Source organism: Triturus cristatus, chromosome 6 (assembly GCF_964204655.1).
Source record: "Triturus cristatus chromosome 6, aTriCri1.1, whole genome shotgun sequence".
NCBI classification, from domain to species: Eukaryota; Metazoa; Chordata; class Amphibia; order Caudata; family Salamandridae; genus Triturus; species Triturus cristatus.
In genome coordinates this window covers 725,898,186-725,904,185 of record NC_140589.1, presented here as the reverse complement: position 1 = coordinate 725,904,185, position 6,000 = coordinate 725,898,186, and the positions used below count along the sequence as shown (strand labels likewise).

Here is a 6,000-nt window from a genome sequence, read left to right as displayed (position 1 = left end):
CTCTCTTTTTGTAGTTGATTACCCACGAAGAATCCAATTGAGGTCTATATTGATTGCTAAATTACATTGATTTAAACAAAGAAAAATCAATAAGTTTAGCACCAGAATGACGGGTGAATGATCACCTAGACGAGCTATTTCTTGGTCTCTTTTTCTAAAGAATTATTAACTGAAAAGCCTATTTGGAGAGTGCTGCCCAGGCAAAGCTTGTAGTAGCAGGGATTGAGAGTTTTTATTACTGATATAGCGGGGACTCTGAAAAGTCCTAACATCAAGGTGCTGACTCTTCTGACCTCTGAAGAGGTCCAATGTTGAGATCAGTATATCAAGGGATATTGGTGCAGAAGAAGCAAAGTTTGTAAGAGCAACTCTATCTTGGGATTGGTTTGTGATTGCTGCAGACAACAAGTTACCCAACTCAATGATACTCTTTTATTGGCCATGGCTCAAAGAGGTGGGATATTTTTGCCTGGAGATTTCGCACATCTTTCTGCCATGGACGTATTAGACCACTGGACTCTTTAAAAATATTATACATTTTCAAGTGAGTACTGCTTTTAACAAATGACAAATAATTACATTTGTGACTGACGAGTTTCAAAGAAAAGGTACATGAGACTTAAACAGCGTAACAACAAAATAGGTGTATTTGTTTGCCTGTATGTGATATACTGATGTATGTGATATACTTCAAACCCAGGATGAGTATACAAATCGTGAAAGGGAAACAACTGGAAACAAGGAATGGAAAAGTAACAGTTTTGGGTTGCATTGTGAACCATTGATAAACAAATGAGGGAAGAAATCTAAAGGAGGAATGTCACCACCAGGAATCCTGCCCAACACAGACCTGATACAAGGGGAATAGGACCCATTGCAGACTTATACCATATATTTTTAGGAATTGAATATAGCACAATTCTAGCTCAAGGGAGCAGTGGAGTGTTTTGTGGAGAACATATACTGTTTTTGTGTACTAGTGTATTGTGCCACTAGGAAAGAATAATGGCATTGGTATTGGGAATTACGTAATTTTTGTTATGTGATTTTATGTTTGTCACATGTTTATATAGTGCTTTATTGACAGTGGGGCATGAACAAGAAGAGGCATAATGCCTCACATGTTCTACCTCCACAAAAGATTGCATCGTTTGCTGTGCATCATATCAGAATGTAGACTGGCGTAAGCATGGTACACTGATTTTGTTTAAGCGACACAATGCTCAACATATATTGGAAGGTTTGTGCTGTCATACCTGTATCATAAATAATCTTTCAGAAAAAGGACTAATTGTATGTTCCTATTATTTTCCACAAATATCCATAAATGTACAAGCATACCTAATTTGTGAATGTAAAATTTGAAAATATAATAGTAGCGCTAACTTTGGGATTTGTTAAGATGATATTGAAGCCTAGATATCCTTCTGCTTCCTTTATCCTTCGTCAGTTTCCAGTAACAGAGATTTGACACCTCCCAGTCTTATTGTTCTTTTCTTTCCTTTGCAGGCTGGCTTTTATACTCTTGCGGAAGATCCAAGTGGGTAGGTGTATACATGTCAGTGGTTGTACAGATGATGTGAAACTCACAAAATGTGATTTGAGTTTTGGTTTACATGCCACCGTGACAAGATTGTGTAAATTATACTGAGTATTAATAGTGCACAAATATTTTAACTTTAAATGGGAAAATAACCACCATGCAGTTCTCTAAAACACAACAGTTATATACATAATGTGAAGCATAGCTTTTCAACCAAATGCTTTATGATTCTAAAAACACAAATACAGAAACCTAGAAATCGTGTCCAAAATAATTCTCTACTGCCATGTTAGGTGATGAAATGTTTCCATCAAAAATCCTACAGCACTTTGTTCCCTGGGAGCAATTGTCACTTCAATTTATACCTGTTGAGTACATAAACCTAAAAGAGACTTCAACATCACTCAGTTAACACCTAAGCCTAATACTACTGCTAATGATCATGTGCCAATATGGTAGTGAAGTACATTTCATACAGTTTTGTTCCAGTTTTTTAGAGGTTCATAAGATGTTTGAAAAAAAGGAAAACGTATTCTATTCACTACATCGACCTATACCTAAATCGCAATAGCTAAATCTACTACCACTATGAGACCCGGTACCCCACCTTATGAGGGATCAGAATCAGTCCTCATTATGCCCTTTTTGAGAACTAACATGAGGGAATCAATGTTTTTGAACTGATTGCTCACGTTTTACCCAATTCCTAATATTTCATAGTGGAATATTTCCTGCTTTGAGTAGGTGAAGTATCTGTCTGAAAACCCAGGCCCGGCCAGCTTGCTGTTTATTTTGTAATTCTGGTTTGGCCGATAACTGCTGTTGCATGTATTTTACAACTACCTGTACACCCACTACATTTACCCTACCCTTATCCATACATCAACTGTAAAAAAATTAATTAATTTTTACTAATTATTTTCTTAATTGTATTTGCAACTCTGTTTTTATGTTTAATTTAAATATTTGACTTTACTATGCAATACCCATCTCTGACATTTAACTATATTTAATTAATTCGCAGTTAGATGTAATTAAAAACCTAATCCTACCAGTATGTGTATTTATTTTCTTTTAATTATTGGCGTTCTATAACCTAAGATTTACGCATGTTTTGATAATGTTAAATTCATTTAATTGAATAACCTAAACCTAATCTTCAGTAATATTTAATTTGTAATTGTTATTTTAATAACCTAATCCTAACCTTGACATATATTTACTTCATCTGCCATTACTATAGTTTAATACCCTAAAATATAACATTTTTTTGTAATGTGTAATTATTTTCATGTAACACTTTAACCTATAATTTTAAATTTGTAATCATGTATCACTTCACACCCGAACCTGGGTACATGTGTTTGAGACAGGCATAGAAAGAAAGTTGTACAATTGAGGTATCACTTGGGGGATAGGAGGATAGTAACTTTGTAAGATTTCTTGTAAAATATAGGTTATTTCTGCAACAATTCAGAATTTAGTTATTTTTCTTAGGTGTGAATAATCTAAAGGCGTCAGCAAAAGTTGCCCATTATTTTCTGTGTTAGCAAGCACTCGTTAAATGCTGAAACTATGGGGTGCCATCTTTACCAGGTGCAGTACCTCGGCATCATTCCAAATTCCGCACATTGGACTGTGGGAGTATTATGGTAATGCAGTGAATTTTCAACTTTTTCAAAGTGCACAACCCCTTTTTTGGCCTGTATGATTTGCTCAATATTTTACTTTACGATACTCTTTCAGGCAAAAACCCATGTGGCCACTAACATCGCAATCCCTGTTTGAACGCTAATTCCCGTATGTACCCACATCTGAATTTTCGCTGTAGGGTAGGATGAAGGAAACCATTGATGTTTCCGTCCACCTTGAATGGGTGCGGTAGCCGCTTACCTCAAGTAGGTCAGACCACACACACTCACTTTTAAGTTACTGGTTGCCCTGGGTTAATATCAGAGGGTGGCTTACAAGCAAAAATACCAAAATATAATTACACATAACTCAGCAAAAACATTTGCCTGATGCTTGAAGTCCCTTTCCAAACCCTGGGGTTTCTGCAGAGCAGCATTCCCCAACGATTCAGCTCTCATTACACTGATTTACTAGACCCAGTGTGTCTGTTCAGTCTCCGATTAATCCGCATCCGCTAAATTGCTAGATGTCCTGTGGAATAGAAGCAGGAAGAGGAGACCTTAATAGGTGCTATTGGTACAAATGGCGTGGCAGTTGATTTATGAGGTCAGCTATAAAAGAAAACCATAGGCAACGTGCCCAAGGCCTGGCTTGCACAGCGTCTGGCGCGAGGGGTGCAGGCAACAGACAGTAAGAGCACGCGTCTCTTCTTCTGAGTATTAATTAAGATTGTAAATCACGGCCAACATGAAACAACTGTACATGACACAACAGAGATGGCTCTGAAGGGCGGCCTGTTGCCGTTGTGTGATCACTGCGCGGACCTGGTGCTCCCGGAAAGCTAATGGGAGGTCAGACATCAAAGGCGCGTGCTAGCAGGAAGTAGAAAGGGCTGCTCACCGCCTTGTAAACTCACTCAGGCACCTCCGTGCAGATTGCGAAAATGAAAGTAAGAACAGATTCTGCAAGTTCTTTAGGGCGATCTACGCAGAGCCCCTACTATGTGTCTCGAGACAATATTGTATGTTTTCTGTCATATTTTGTTTTCCATGACCTTCCTGATCATTTCTGAAGGGGAATGCATCTTGCCTCTATATGTGATGCTCATGAAAATGCTAAACAAAAGAGAGAGTGAGGGTAATTAGGGATCTTCACACTCCCGGTCCCCTAGGCAATTATATCTAAACAAAGAGAGAGAGTGATCCAGGGACGAAGGGGTCCCTGTGGTGTAGGAAAAATGAGAAATAGTATCAAAAGGGAAAAGTCTTTCCTTTTTTAGGAAACCCCTCACTCACCCACCTAGTTGGTGACATGCTTCATCATCGGGGTCCACCCAAGTAGGCGAATGCCACTTGGGTGTGCTTCAACGCTTGGACTACAGCGGAGCTGCTTATTTTGTTTTGTGAAAGATAGTGTATGCGAGTGAATTTAAAAAAAATATCTTTGTTGTACTCCCTAAATCTTTATTTGGAGCAACAAGATAAGGTTAAAAACAGGTGAGATACTTATACTTATACTTACACTTTCTGGTTAAATTGACCAGAAAGTATCAGTGTTTTAAGTGAAAAGGCCGTTGGTCAACATGTTTCAACCTATATGTGGTAGTACTAGGTTTTCATCAGGTCCAAGAGCTGAAACCGGGAGGGCTGCGCACTCTAAGGAGCATCCGTCACCTGGTTCAACTAATAGCCAGACCGTTGGTGAGTGAGGGGTTTCCTGAAAAAGGAAAGACTTTTTCCTTTTGATACTATTTCTCATTTTTCCTACACCGCAGGGACGCCTTTGTCCCTGGCTCATGAAAATGCACCAGTCATAGAAGTGCTTGAAATGGAAAAATAGAAGTGCTGGTACTCTGTACCAGAGTATCTGCATGTTTCTGCGAAGTGCTGATACTTTCCAATTAAAAGTATTATATTTCTCTTGAGAAATGCTGGTACTCTCACTCTAAAATGTAAAAAAGTGCTGATACTCAGTACCGGACTGTACTGGCCCATTTAAAGCCCCGAGTTATAGGTTACATTTGCAGTTTCTTGCTCTTTCACGTTTCTGTAAAGTCCTGTGAGATTTTCATAAAACGCTATGATTGACGTTATTTGGTTTTTCCATTTACTGTTTTCAGTTTATCTTCATGGTGTCTCTATTTTTTTGTCGGCAGAGCATGAAAATTGTGCATGATATATGCTGAACTGAAGAGCGTGGAGGCCTTCATTGTCGCCGGTAAGTACCTTATTAGCATAATATGGACCACAAGGTGACAAATGGGACCGTTTGTATTGCATCTTTATGCTCCCTTTCTTATTTTTATTATAAAAAAGCTAAGGCCCTTGTGTGGAGTTTAGCAGTGGAAATCAATATCCTGCCCCCCCCCCTATTAAGATTACTGTTGGCATCAATTCACTTTTAATACAGCAAACAGGATAGTAAACAATTTCTGGCAACTGGCTCACATCTGCCCACCTCTAATATGGCCCTAAACCTCCAGTTTTTATTTAGCACTAACCACTGTGGTTGCCTGCTTCTAGGTCTTGCATTTAAGACATAGGGAGAGGAGGTAATTGGTCAGGATCAAATTGGATCACTTGGACAATGAAGGATTACAATACAGGTCTACTGGTGAAGGGTGAAATTGAACAGGGCTCTCAAGTGCTAGTTCTTCACCCTTTTCATCTTCTCTGCCCGTCCTGTCAAGGAGAAACATAAATGTTCGTTGCATGGATTGAGCAGACTACCCCTCCACCAAGGATGGTCACATGAAACTGAAGATTTTAAATGAGGCCTCCCCCTTCTCTGAATAACAAGATGATAGTGATGAACAGGGCAGGGTC

General features: G+C 38.8%; 1 protein-coding gene across 1 annotated transcript in view; it reads left to right on the top strand.

The window, feature by feature from the left end:
* The first annotated feature begins 1,527 nt into the window (after positions 1–1,527).
* PRDM1 (PR/SET domain 1) overlaps positions 1,528–6,000 on the top strand; it is a 346,876-nt gene continuing 342,403 nt past the window's right edge. Inside the window, exons 1-2 of the mRNA XM_085611245.1 lie at positions 1,528–1,544; positions 5,331–5,392. The gene's annotated coding sequence lies outside the window, so the exon portion shown is untranslated. The remainder of the gene's footprint in view (positions 1,545–5,330; positions 5,393–6,000) is intronic.